This window comes from Callospermophilus lateralis, chromosome 11 (genome assembly GCF_048772815.1).
Source record: "Callospermophilus lateralis isolate mCalLat2 chromosome 11, mCalLat2.hap1, whole genome shotgun sequence".
Lineage (NCBI taxonomy): Eukaryota > Metazoa > Chordata > Mammalia > Rodentia > Sciuridae > Callospermophilus > Callospermophilus lateralis.
In genome coordinates, this window is record NC_135315.1 from 107,020,351 (window position 1) to 107,034,391 (window position 14,041).

A 14,041-nucleotide genomic window follows, 5' to 3' on the forward strand; every position below is an offset into this window, starting at 1 on the left:
CTTTATCTCTTTATTGATTTCTGGTCTCTTCTCATTCCAACAATCCCAACATAAGTGCTGCTTCCTTTTCTTCCTACTAATGAGGGTCTATTTCCTTTTCCACAGACTCCCTGAGTGTTCATCTCAGTGTGGGGTCTCAGCAAACACCGCTGAATCAACTTGGGTCTTCAGAATCCTTTTAATCAGAAAAGCCAAATTTACATTTTTCTTTATTTTGTGGCTTGAGCTTTGGTTTCCCTCATAGGTTGCCTGTTCTGATGTGTGGGAAAATTAACTGTTTTCCCATCCTTCTAAAACAGCCCGGACTTGTTCAACAGGGAACCTCAACTGGAATGCCTCACCAAAACCCAAATTTTGCCTACTGTGCTTCAGATATGTGAAAAATGAGGAAGGAAGGGAAACAAGATTAGATCTCTCTGAGGGCCTATGGAGTATTATTATTCCCAACTGAAATCCCCATTCTTTGAGTTCCTTCTAGTAAGAAAGAAAATAAGCTTGGTGCAGATATTATTCCTTTTAGAGATATCAATGATTCCAGAAGTCTACAGAACTGTTTGACTGCCACCCTGACCCTCTTGCAGGGAGAGGTGGGGGGACATCTACACAGTGGCCTGGACTGACCATAAATGAACTGGAAACATCCATAGTGGGGAGAATGTCAGTGAAAGTGGGAGCCTAAGGAGAACCTATGTTTTCTTAGCCATATCCAAAGAGCTTGAATGGAACTGTTTAGTAGCCACAGACTTCCTGAGAATGCACTGGGCAGCTTCCTGGAGGTAACAGGGAGATAATTCATGATTGGGACACTGAACCATCACAAGAATGTGAAGAACTCATTTTGAGGATTCTGAGAATACTATACATTCTAGGAAGGAATGTTTAGCACAGTCACTAAGACTTGGTGGGATGTATGAGTGATAATATTAATGATGATGTCTTTGGGTCATGCTGAGTAGGGATAATAGCAGTGGTTTAATAAGAAGATACTCATAACAACCAAGGTGTTTGGGGTTTAGTTCACATCTTCCTTATGAACAGGCAAGACACTTAAGTTTTCATCTTAATAAATTCTCACAACTGTGAGGCAGGTACTCCCATTAGTCCATTTTACATCTGACAACTGAGATTCACAAAGGTGGAGAATGGTACAGTGATCACAAAACTAGAAGAAAACAAAGGCCTTTCATAAATATGATACTGTGTGGTCTTGTCGGAAGGATCTGTCTTCTGGGTTGCAGGGATTTGATTTAGCTGAAGTAATAAGCATGCATGGGGCTATGGATGGTGCTTTAGCACAGTGTCCCCAATGCTAGTTACATGACTCAGAGAAAAGAAACTGAGACCCAACTGGAATCTAATGATAGAGGTGCTCAGTGAGCCAGTAAAGGAATGTGCTCATGGCGGCAGTCATAGCACCAGGGATTGGGTAACCCAATCACGTATTCAATGACCTGGCTGGGGTTCAGAAACAAGGTGGTGAGAATTGAAGTAAGGCATGCCAGACAGACACAACAGCAGGAGTCAAAGCACTGTAGTGTGTAGTAAGTAGCATGGTGTGGGCCTGCAGTGACAGGCAGTTTAATGCAGCCAGAATACATGCTTCAAGATAAAGGGAGAAAACAGAGAAAACTGAAAGAGAAGCAGGGGCCTTAAATGAATCAGTCAAGGCCTTGGGCCCTAGATAGATAAAAGCCTGGATCTGGAGTCCAATTCAGCCATGTACGAACTATTTTGACCCTGGGTCACATCTTTAGAGGTTTTTTAAGCTTTGTTTTACACAACTGGAAGCATAATGACAGATAATAGTCTACATGTTAAACTGACAGCTTGGGTACCTGGTCTGGAGTCACAGAGTTGATGAATGGATTTGTCAAGAAGCATTTCTACTTTCTACTACATGTGATGAATGGATTTGTCATGAAACATTTCTACTTTCTACTACATGTGATTAATGGATTTGCCAAGAAGCATTTCTACTTTCTATTACATGGGATGAATGGATTTTCCAAGAAGCATATCTACTTTCTATTACATGTAAAGCTTTATTGTTCATCAATTGCTTATGTATTCTTACTTACTTTTGAATATTTCAGGTCATTTACCCTGTTAGTAGTGTGATTATTCTGGCTCTGAGCTTGTCCTCTCAGTCTAGGTAGCCCTCAAGTGTAGACACCATATTTTAATCTATCATCACAAGATTTAGCCATGCAGGAATCTCAGCCTTACTAGACCATTAGAATCACTTGGGTGTACCAGAAAGCTGCACAGGTCTGTTCCGCATCCCAGATGTATTAAACTAGGACCTTCAGGACTTTGGCTTGAGATTTCACTCTTGGGCAGAAAAATGGTTGAATCAATGAGTAAACAATCATACTGTATGTACAGTTGTCCCTCAGTATCCTTGAGAATCTGGTTTCAGAACCTCTCCTGGACTCTCAAATACATGGATGTTCAACACTTTATACAAAGTGGCATAATATTTGTATAACCTATACTTATTTTTGGTATATTTTGAATTATCTCTAAATTACTTCTAAAAATAGTACAATGTAAATTCTATGAAAATACTTGTTATAATGTATTGTTTAGGAAATAATGACAAGAAGAAATGTCTATACATGTTCAGTAAAAATGCAATTTTTAAAATATTTTTAGTTGCATATAGACACAATACCTTTATTTTACTTGTTTGTTTTATCTATTTTTTAAAATGTGAGACTGAGGATCAAACCCAGTGCCTCACATATGCTAGGCAAGTGCTCTACCACTGAGCTACACCCTATCCCATAAATGCAGTTTTTTTAAAAAAATATTTTTACTTTTATTTTTGTAGTTGTCGATGAACAGCATGCCTTTATTTTATTTTATTTTATTTTATTTTTTATGCAGTGTAAGGATCAAACCCTGTGCCTCACACATGCTAGGCAAGCACTCTGCCACTGAGCTATAGCCCCAGCCCTCAAAGAAATTTTTTAAAGAAAGTTTTTGATCCTCAACTGGTTGAACTATGGATATAGGAGGCTAGTTAAATCAGTCAGGATAGACTACAGCAGGCTATGATAGATATTAACCCCCAAATTTCAATGGCTTAAAATCAAAAAGATCTGTGTTTTGCTCACATTATGCGACCATGATAGTTTGGTAGAGGGCTCTGCTCAATGGAGAAAACATCTTAATGGGCATTATTGTTTTCCTATCAGAGAGACATATCTCAGGCTCATCTCTCACTAGCATTAAATGCTCCACCCAGGAATGGTACAAACTCCTTCCATGTACACTCTTTGGTCAGGACTAGTCACGTGACCTGGAAGTGCAATCCTGCAGGTTCCCAGAAGGTGAAGAGCCAGAAGTCATTGGTGAGCAGTGCAAATGACTACCAGACTCTACAAAATTGGCACCATCAACTTTATTTCTCAGCAATACTTACAAGGTGTGTTCAAGGCCAAGTATAAAATATGGAGTGGGATTTCATTTTTTTTTTTTTTTTTTGGTTTGGCTCAGGGCCCTATTTTTTTGTTTTGCTTTTTTTTTTAGTTTAATGAGGCTAGATGGTATATGGCATTAAACTTGGTGGTTAAAAGCCTGAATGTCCAAACCTTCAGCTCTGCCACTTACCAGATGTGTGAGCTGGACAAGTTAAAGACCATTTATACCCATCAAAGAGATAATCAAAGGATGTGAGAGGCCAATGAAGGAGGTTCTTTCTCAAATTGAGTGCTTAGAACAAGACAGCACTTAACTGAGTAGGACTGATGGGGAGAGGGCTATGTTAGGAGGTTTCACAGGAATTGGGGTGGCTCCAGATGGCAGGGAGGATGCGTTTATCCCTCATAAATTTCTGCCTCCCTGCTTGACCCAGTGTGAATGTTTGGGCTGAAGAATCAGAGAAGCCAACTGGAGTTGGTTTAACCACATGAATTAGCTAAGGAAAGGGAATGTACAGGCTTCCTACAGATTTTCTCTCTCTCTCTCTCTCTCTCTCTCTCTCTCTCTCTCTATATATATATATATATATATATATATATATATATATATATATATACTCATATATATAATATATGAGTATGGGGATTGAACAAGGATCTTGCATGTGCAATCTACCACTAAGCTACATCTCCAGCCCTTTTAAAAAGGATTTATATTGAGATATGGTCTCACTAAGTTGTATAGGCTAACTTTAAGCTTGCCATCTTCCTAGCCTAGCCTTCCAAGTAGCTGGGAATACTGGCATGTGCCACCTCATCTGCCCGGGGCTCTCTCTTAAACCAGATAAATTTCTTGTACCACTGTCTCTAGCATGTTTCCCCAAAATATCCTGAGCTCTAATGGGCTTTGGCTTATGAGAAGCCAAAGCCAGTGTTTGGGGGTAGAAATACTACCTGCTTTAAGTAGAAATGGTATTTCATGAGAGGATGTCAGGCACCCCATAGAATCATTGTTAGGGCTGGAGAAATCATTGACCAAAAAAACTGTTTTAGATATGACAGTTTGGATTATAGGCCTGTGTCATTGCACCTGGCAACAGTTTTACTTTAAATTGCAGTATTATTATGAAACTTTATATATACTTGATTTGCATCCACCTTTCATAAGAGACACCTCATTGAAAGGGAGAAAGTTTGTGGTGTATATTTATGATCATTTTTATGAGCTTTACCAGAGTGTATAACATAGATAAGGTTCCTAGAGGATAAATTGTCAAGACTAAATTATATGATACTTAGACTTTTCTGACACGTAGGTTGGGGTTTTCAAAGATTAAAATGCTTTTTACAAAACAAAATTATGTCTATGAAGTTGCTACTCAGAGTGTATTTTACATTTTTCCCCCAGGTCTTTATCAGTATCATATGCTTATCAGTGCTGTGCATTTTGGGGCTGTGACTCTTATGCAAATTTAAACATAGAAGATAACAGCCTTCAAGATACCATAGTGTGACAAAGGAAAAAGGCAAGTACATGAACCTTTAGAAACAGAACACTCCCTAAGGCATTAATCAAAATGCATGTGTTGTAATCAGTTTGGGAAGGATCAATATGAGGTCTGTGAGAAAAATGGCCTTTCCTGTGTTACTGGCATATTTAATGTGTTATCAAGCCACATTTGTATACAATGAACTTTAACATCATGGAGGGGAGAGAAAATTGTGGGAACATTTGGTTCTTTTGAGCTGCCCACTTTTAATTCAACATACTTTGTTGTATATTCATGTACCACTGATGCAGCAAATGTCACCAGCACTGCTGAAAATGAAGAGCATAGTCAAATAATTATCCATTGTACACCCCCAACAGGTAATGATCAACCCATTTGGCTGTAATATTTTACTTTAAGTAAACATTGGGCAAATATATCTAATCTTCCTGGCGATGGATGTTATTTCTATTTTATAAGAGTGGGGCTAGATGATCCTGTAAGGCCTTCTGATTCATAGTGTAGTCAGTGTACCAGCATCTCTTGCAGAATCTCAAGCTCATACCACTGAATCAGAATCTGCATATTAACAAGCTCTTGCAGGGGAGCGTCATGTACATCAAGTTGGAGAGGGAATTTCTTGATGGTCCTTTAGGTCTAGAACTAGTTCTGAAGTAAGTCACAGGTCCATAATTTTTTTTGTTTTTATATTATTCTTTATTTATTGTAGTGCCAGTAATTGAATCCAGGGCCTCCAAAATGCAAAGCTTGTGCTTTATTACTGAGCTTTGTCCCCAGTCTTCTTCTTCTTCTTCTTATTATTATTATTATTATTATTATTATTTCATTTTATTTTTGGGTATTGATTGAATCCAAGGTTTCTTAACCACTGAGCCACATCACCAACCTGTCTTACTTTTTCATTTTGAGGAAGGGTCTCATTAAGTTGTTTTGGGCCTCACAAAGTTGCTGAAGCTAGTTTTGAACTTGTGATCCTCCTGCCTTAGCATCCTGTGCCACTGGGATTATAAGCATGGACCTATAATTTTTTTAAATGCAATCTTGTCTATTATTTCTTATTTAATTCATTGAAGTTGTAGTTTTAGGAAAGTTATTAAATGATTCCAATGTTTACTTGATTGTAATGTCATATTCTGCTTTGCCTACCAGAGAACTTTGATTTATACTTTTACCATAAAGGCAAGATTTTAAATATTTTTTGTTAAATCAGGTGCTACCAAATAGATTCCCATTAGTATGATGTCACAGGATGACCTGGCCATTAATTTTGGGGGTAGGGAGGGTGACGGGGTAACAGGGATTCAACTCAGGGGCACTCAGGCACTGAGCCACATCCCCAGCCCTATTTAATATTTTATTTAGAGACAGGGTCTCACTGAGTTGCTTAGCAACTCAGTGTTGCTGAGGCTGGCTTTGAACTCACAATCCTCTGGTCTCATCTTCCTGAGCCACTCGGATTGCAGGTGTGTGCCACCATGCCTGGGTTGGCCATTAATTTTATAACTTAGAATCATCAGCGCTGTGAATTCACTAATAACTGATGCTGAATTGTGAGCTTCTTAAGGGTCTATGTATGTATGCTTTGAATATTTAACCCATTTCCTTGTGTGGAGAAGGAGAACAAACTTAATTTTAACAGATGAGTAAGTGCAACTAGCATGAATCATTTATGTAATTTATTTTATTGTGCAGATATTAATTTTTGACAGTTAGGAGTGCAGTTTACTCTTTTTCCCATGAATGATTCAAGTGTTGGAGATTTTACACAGAACTGATGATCAGTGAGAAGGAAACAACATACTTTTTGGAGGGGATGGTGGTACTGGGGATTGAACCCAGGGGTGCTTAACCATTGAGCCACAGTCTCAGCCCTTTTTTATATATATTATTTATAGAGGCAGGGTCCCACTGAGTTGCTTAAGGCCTTGCTAAGTTGCTGAGGCTGGCTTTAAATCCATGATCCTCCTGCCTCAGCCTCCAGAGCCTCTGGGATTATAGGTGTGTGCCATTTTGCCTGGCAGAAAACAGTATTTTTGTAGTACTGGACACACCTATAATCGGGTTCATTCTGGAGACTGAGGCAGGAGGACTGCAAGTGCAGGGCCAGTGTCAGCCACTTAATGAGACCCTTGCCAATTTAGAGAGATCCTGTCTCCAAATAAAAAGTGAAAAAGGTTGGGTATATACTTTAGTGGTAGAACACCCCTGGGGTTAGTCCCTATACTACCCTCCCCGCAAATAAAATGTGAGAAAGAACTTTCATTCTAGCACTTCCTGACGGTTCAGAGTGAAAAGAAATTTGACTAAAAATTTTGTGTTCATTGAAAATCAGATAAATGATGCAGAACTGTAGTTCTATTGTATATGTCAAATTTCATGACAGTTCGGAAAGTTAAAACATCTTTTAGGCAATCATAATACATAGTTATCTTGCTCTTTATAGTCAAACATTTTCACTTCCCAATTATAAATGAAATATTTTTCATTTGCGACATTACCAGCATGTCAAAGTCAGTTATTAGAACCAGCAATTCAGCTACTAAGTGCATTCTTGCGATCCTATATATGCATGTATATAAGTATTAGTGTGTGTGTGTGTGTGTGTGTGTGTGTATATATATATATATATATATATATATATATATATATATATATATGTTTTACTATTATATAGGGGTTTTGTTTTGTGCCAAGCTTTGTATGAATATTTAACATTGATTATCTACCATAACCAACTTCAGCAGTTTGCTGTTAAATGCCATAAGAAACTGGGTTTAAAATGTTACAAATCTGTGTATATACATACATATACAGTTATAAAATATATAGAGAGCTGGGGTTATGGCTCAGTGGTAAATGGTAAAGCTTTTGCCATGTTGGAGGCACTGGGTTCAATTCTCAGCACCACATATAAACAAACAAACAAACAAATAAATGTTCATCAACAACTAATATGAATATTTTTTTTTAAAATGAAGTACATAGGGATAAGGAAGGAAGAAAAAAAAGCTAATATTTACTAAAGTTCCAGTATGTGCCCAGAAGCCTGCTTAAGTATTTATGTATGCAAATTTACTTAAGCAGTCAACTGTATTAAGTAGGCATTATTATCTACATATCAGAAAATGCAACTTATTAGGCTTAAGTGGCTTTTTTAAGGTAAGAGTAGCAAGTTGTGAACTATCTGATTCCAGACCCTCAATATTTTAAGTAACTTTATTTGGTAGATACTGTGCTTTGTATATTTAGTATAAGGAAAAGTAGAGGGCTGGGGTTATAGCTCAGTGGTGGAGTGCTTGCTTGGCATGTGTGAGGCACTGGGTTCAATCCTCAGCACCACATAAAAAAAAGATATTGTGTCCATTTACAACTAAAAAAAATATTTAAAAAAAGAATAAAGTAAAAGAAAATGTAGAAAATTTCTTGGAAATATCTCTATATGGCCTTACCAAATAATAAAAGAAAGTTATCCTGGTTATGTTTTGTTTCAGTACTGGTGATTGAACCCTGGGGAGCTTTACTACTAAGTACCCTCCCTGGAGCCCTTTTTATGTTTTTAGTTTGAGACAGGATCTTGCTTATTTGATGAAGCTGGCCTTGAAGTTGCCATCCCCTCCTGCTTAAACCTCTTCAGTCCCTGGGATTATAGGTGTGTGCCAGCTACCCCAAGATATTAAGCTGCTTAATTTTTAAAGTAGCCTAGTCTGTGACTGAAATATCTTAAAAGCAATATTTTTTTTCAGTTTGGTTCAATTCAATTAGGTAGCTGATTTATTCTAGATTCAACCATCATTAGTCATTCTATCAAGAATATTAAATAAAATATGGTATTTTCTAAATTGTCTTTCATGTTTCTGTTTCTTTTTAATGTTAGGTGCTTTTAAGCCCCGTGAATATTTACTGGGAAGCTGGATGATACGTCTCACCATGTGGTTCATTTTCTTAGTTGCATTGTTTTTCAACCTGCTAGTCACTTTAAAAACCTTCACATCTTGTACATCACTCCCTTCCTCCAAGTTGTTCATAGGCTTGATTTCTGTGTCTAACTTATTCATGGGAATCTATACTGGCATCTTAACTTTTCTTGATGTCGTATCCTGGGGCAGATTTGCTAAATTTGGCATTTGGTGGGAGACTGGCAGTGGCTGCAAAGCAGCTGTGTTCCTTACAGTTTTTTCCTCAGAAAGTGCCATATTTTTATTAATGTTAGCAGCTGTTAAAAGAAGGTTATCTGCAAAAAATATCATGAAAAATGGGAAAAGCAATCATCTCAAGCAGTTCCGGATTGCGGCCCATTTTGCTTTTCTGGGTGCTGAAGTATCAGGCTGTTTCCCCCTTTTCCATAGAGGGGAATATTCTGCATCACCCTTGTGCTTGCCATTTCCCACAGGAGAGACGCCATCATTAGGATTTACTGTGATTTTAGTGCTGTTAGACTCACTAGCATTTTTATTAATGGCCATCATCTACACTAAACTTTACTGCAACTTGGAAAAAGAAGACCTCTCAGAAAACTCACAATCTAGCATGATTAAGCATGTTGCTTGGCTAATTTTCATCAATTCCATCTTTTTTTGCCCTGTTGCATTTTTCTCATTTGCACCATTTACCACTACAATCTCTATCAGTCCTGAAATAATGTAGTCTGTTACTCTGATATTTTTCCCATTGCCTGCTTGCCTTAATCTGGTCCTGTATGTTTTCTTCAATCCAAAATTTAAAGAAGACTGGAAGTTACTGAAGTGACGCATTACCAAGAAAAGTGGATCAGTTTCAGTTTCCATCAGTAGCCAAGGTGGTTGTGTGGAACAGGATTTCTACTATGACTGTGGCATGTACTCACACTTGCAGGGTAACCTGACTGTATGTGACTGCTGTGAATCTTTTCTTTTGACAAAACCAGTATCATGCAAACACTTAATAAAATCACACAGCTGTCCTGCATTGGCAGTGGCTTCTTGCCAAAGACCAGTGAAATATTGGTCTGATTGTGGCACACAGTCAGCCCACTCTGACTATGCAGATGAAGAAGACTCCTTTATCTCAGACAGTTCTGACCAAGTGCAGGTGTGTGGACAAGCCTGCTTCTATCAGAGTCGAGGATTCCCTTTGGTGTGCTACGCTTACAATCTACCAAAAGGCATAATCCACTTGAATCTAATGTATGAAATATGATATGTCAAGAGCTTTGTAATTTTTGAACAACCAATAAAAAATAAAAATAAAAATAAAACAATACCAATCAAAAAGAAAAACTAATTTAAGTGAACTTAATAAAATCTTGGTGAAATGGCAAAAAAAATTAAAAAAATAAAACAAACAAACAAAAAAAAGCGATCTACCAAGAGGTAAAGACTGAACTACTGTGTTTGTAACTGTTTCCCCCATCAACCAAATTCACAGTGTTTATAGAGTGAACCCTATTCTGTTCTTTCATCTGGGAAGCACTTCTGTAATCACTGCCTGGTGTCACATAGAAGGGAAGGTGGCAGTTTATTTCTCAAATCTGATATTTTTCAAAGAACAGGTGCCTAAATTATTAATTGGTGAAAAATGCAATGTCCAAGGAATGGTGGCCTATTTAAAACAGAACTTGAAAAGGATTTTGGGTGTGGTATAGCAATATAACTTTTAGGTTTTTTAGATCCATAAGGAGAAAATTTATACCTATTTCTGAATTAAGCACAAGATAAAGGACAGCTGTTAATATTTTTAAAAAAGGTAGTTCAAAATGTGACTTTATATAACTGACAAAAACGTCTTGCTAATTTTACCTAATATTTGATCATTAATCTCAGGACAACTTACTACAGGGCCAAAAAAGGGATTGTCTCCCAAGTAGAACTGTGAGAGTACGCATAGGTATCATTGTTTTCTATTTCCACTTTTACATGAGAATCACAAATTTTGTTCAATTGCTTTATAAATCTATATAAACCTGAAGATGTTTTAAAAACCATATTAACAGCTGTTAGAATAAAAAAATCAGTACATTTGTTTGGGGTCATTTTACATTGCTTTATTATGCTTACCATGATTTTCAGTGTTTTGCAATTATATTACTAGTACAAAATAAATGGCTAATTGATGTGTTAGTTTAAGTAGTTTTGGCTACACTACTTACTAATGAGATTTTAATAGTACCTAAGGGATTTGATGGCTCCATGTAATGTTCCCATTCATTAATGCTTCTTAATATTCATTAATGCTTCTTAATATCATTGGTTCTACTGATATTTTCCAGTTTTGTTCTTATGTCATCTATTTACAGTATGGATTATACAAAAAGTAAACTGGCATCATTTTTTTTAATTGGAGGAAGCTGAAAATAAATATAACACAAAGCACTTAAATTTATTTCTTAGTGAACTGGATTCTCTTAAACTTATGTTATTACTTGGAAGCTTCTATAAAATTTTCCCATACCATGACTTACAAAAAAACCTATTCAATAGTTCATATGCTGAGTTCTTGTTACACTAGACAGACATATCATTAAGTGGGGGGGGAGGGGGAAGGATAAGGTTTAGTCCTATGTCTTTGAAAATTAAAAATTTTACCTGATTCTCATATAGGGTCTTCTGCCATGCTTTTTTGTGGAGTCTTAAAGTTATAATTGCTCAATATGTTTTTTGAACAATGTACTAAATAGCAAACCTACTGCCATATTATTATCCTGGATATATTAAAAAATTAAGCTAGATTACAGTTTAATAATTAAACTGTACATACTGTGCATATAAAAAATTTTTATCTTATGTAAATTATTTTTACAACACAAGTTGGGTAACATGGTTTCTGTTCATTTCATTTAATTAAAGCTACCTCTTATAGTGGCTGCCAGTAGCAGAATGTTAAATTGTGGTTTATATACTTTTTTCATTGTAAATAATCTCGGTTGTACATTGTCAGTGTAAAAACAGAATCTTTGTATATCAAAATCATGTAGTTTGTATAAAATGTGGGAGGAACGTATTTACAGTGTGTTGTAATTTTGTAAGGCCAACTATTTACAAGTTTTAAAATTTTCTATCATGGTTTGTATATTTAAACATCTGATAAATATTAAATCATAACTTGGTAGTAATCTTAATTAAACTTGTTTTCTCAAAATTCAAGTTATTGAAAACTTTTCATTCATTTAAAAAATAGAAAGCAGATTTATAAAATCTGTGGTAAACTGTGCTATATATTGTATGAAATACAATACTCTACTCTATGTTTTGAATTATTAAAGTTTCCAGAGAGCAATATATTTTGCCTTAATTTGTAACTAAGTATGTTAATGCATTTATTAACTATTATGGAGACAAATTTAAAAAGTTTTAAATAGAAAAGACAGTATTAGGAAAAATGTTGGAAGTAACCATTAGAAAATATTGTTTGATAGTTATCTGTCAATATTTAAGAACACTTAAACTTAAAACTTTTATCCTGTCTTAAATCTGAACTATATTGTGGAAAACATATTTTGAAATATAAGTGAATACCACCAATTTAATCTTTATTTAAAAGCAAATGATTAAAAATATCTACATGATATTAATTGTAGTCAGTTGCCTAGAAATGTAGTATTACAATCTCCAAGCTCTCTTTGGACAAATGAGAAAACAAAGGGTTTAATGAAATTTAAGTGAATCCCTGAACCACAGCAAATTAGATCCCAATCAAAACTTAGTTCCTCTTAATTTTGGACACATTTTGTAGGTGTTAGTAAATGTGTATGCCTCTTCCTGTTTTAAAATTTATATGTGTTTGAAATTTTCACAATAAAAAGAATGGTTTAGGTACCCCTCTCCCTCTCCCCTTACCATACCCACCACCAAAACCACAACACACAATAAACCCTGTTTCATCTTCACCTTATTCACTAGCCCCTCAATCCTTCTGCCTCTTAGATTATTTGAAGCAATCCAAGACATATTGTTTCATCTGTAAATGTCTAGGAATAATTATTTTTAAAACTAATTGAAAATGGCATGATTTTTGTACAATGTCATACAGGAATTTGTAAGGAAAAGTCATTCTTCACTTACAGGTTACAGAACCAGTAAAAAAAAAAAAATCTCAAATATATCATGAAAGTGAAAATAAATGAGTAGTAAGAAAAGACATTAGTAAGTAAAACTTATTGGGAAAATCTTTTAATGCTTTTAATACCCTTCTTTATGACTTCTTGGCCCCAATAATGTAAAGGCAGTATAAGAGACCACAAGACTTGACTACATTCAAATATGTGTACCTACAGTATGGAATTGCCCCATAGTCTTTGGGTCTCAAGTATTGTTAACATATAATGTAATTGTCATAATGATGACCCTGAAGCATGAAGGAAAGGGATTTTTTTATAAAGCATTTTTTAAAAAATAAAACATCTAAAGGAGGAAGGGAAGTATATAATATCTTAAATTCCCATACCAAAAAGTTACAGTGCAAAAGCTTTGGCATTCAGGTAATACAATTTACTTTTAAATCTGTCAGATCCTGAACTAGAAATTTTGAGGATTAATTAGACAGTATGACTGTGATGTAGATTATTTTCTTAATATTATAGAGGAGTAAATTAGGATCAGAAAGTTCAACAGCTTATTTATGGAAATTTATTAAGAGAAAAACCATTGGTTAATTTTTTTTCTTTCATAGATAAAACCTGTGAGTTTTCCACTATGCTTGCATTAGGTTTGTTGGGAAATTTCTCCTAAAGCTTTCTTCCTTGTGAAGTCCTAAAACAGTTTAGGGTCTTTTGATATTACTGATTCTCAAAATGTTCTAATGAAAGGTTTCAGCCAGACATGCCAATATTGAATTATTAGGGTAGAGAATGAAAAAAACTCTACTAAATAAGTTTTATTCTTTGATCAATTTATTACTCATTTGGATTGCTCTGATTTTCTTCATTTCACTGTTGTTACTAAAATTTAAAAATATTTCATTTAAGAAGTTTTAAGCATGCATATTTATTTATTTTTTTTTGTGGTAGGGGAATCAAACTCAGGGTCTCCCATGCTCCATGCCTCTAGCTGGCATATCATGTTTTATTATAGCTTCTACTTCCAGAATTGTCTTTGATTGTTAATATTTTTATCATATCTCATTGTCCTGTGT

General features: G+C 35.5%; 1 pseudogene; it reads left to right on the plus strand.

Moving 5' to 3' along the window:
* The first annotated feature begins 3,555 nt into the window (after positions 1–3,555).
* LOC143410744 (leucine-rich repeat-containing G-protein coupled receptor 4-like) lies at positions 3,556–10,111 on the plus strand (annotated as a pseudogene).
* Positions 10,112–14,041: the final 3,930 nt, after the last annotated feature.